Genomic DNA, 980 nt, shown 5'->3' on the forward strand with positions numbered 1-980 from the left:
GAAGAGGATAAGGATCATGATAGGATGAGGATGAGGATGAGGATGAGGATGAGGATGAGGACAAGGAAGAGGATGAGGAGGAGGGTGAGGATGAGGATGAGGATGAGGATTGGATGAGAATGACGACGAGGATATGATGAGGATGAGAATGAGGATGAGGATAGGAGGAGGATGAGGATGAGGATGACGATGAGGATGAGGATTAGGATATGATGAGGACGAGTATAGGATGAGGAAGAGGATGAGGAAGAGGATGAGGATGAGGATGAGGATGAGGACGAGGAAGAGGATAGGATAAGGATGAGGAGGAGGATGAGGATAGGATGAGGATGAGGATGAGGAAGAGGATAAGATTAGGAAGAGGATGAGGATGAGGATGAGTATGAGGACGAGGATGAGGATAAGATGAGGATGAGGATGGGATGAGGATGGGGATAGGATGAGGATGAGGATTGGATAAGGAAGTGGATGAGGATGAGGATAGGATGAGGATGAGCATAAGGATGAGGATAAGGATAGGATGAGGATGAGGATGAGGATGAGGATGAGAATGAGGATGAGGATGAGGATAGGTTGAGGATGAGGAGGAGGATAGGTTGAGGACGAGGATAGGTTGAGGATGAGGATAAGGAAGAGTATGAGGATAAGGATGAGGATGGGAATGAGGAAGAGGATAGGATGAGGATGAGGACAAGCATAGGATGAGGATGACGATGAGGATAGGTTGAAGATGATGATGTGGATAGGATGAGGATAAGGAAAGGATGAGGATAGGATGTGGACGAGGATAGGATGAGGAAGAAGATGAGGATGAGAAGGAGGATAGCATGAGGATGAGGATTAGGATGAGGAGGAGGATGAGGATGAGGATGAGGATGAGGACGAGGATTGGATGAGGAAGAGGATGAGGATCATGATAGGATGAGGATGAGGATGAGGATGAGGATGAGGATGAGGATAGGATGAGGATGAGGATGATG

The sequence above is a fragment of the Lupinus angustifolius genome, chromosome LG06 (assembly GCF_001865875.1).
Source record: "Lupinus angustifolius cultivar Tanjil chromosome LG06, LupAngTanjil_v1.0, whole genome shotgun sequence".
Classification (NCBI taxonomy): Eukaryota; Viridiplantae; Streptophyta; class Magnoliopsida; order Fabales; family Fabaceae; genus Lupinus; species Lupinus angustifolius.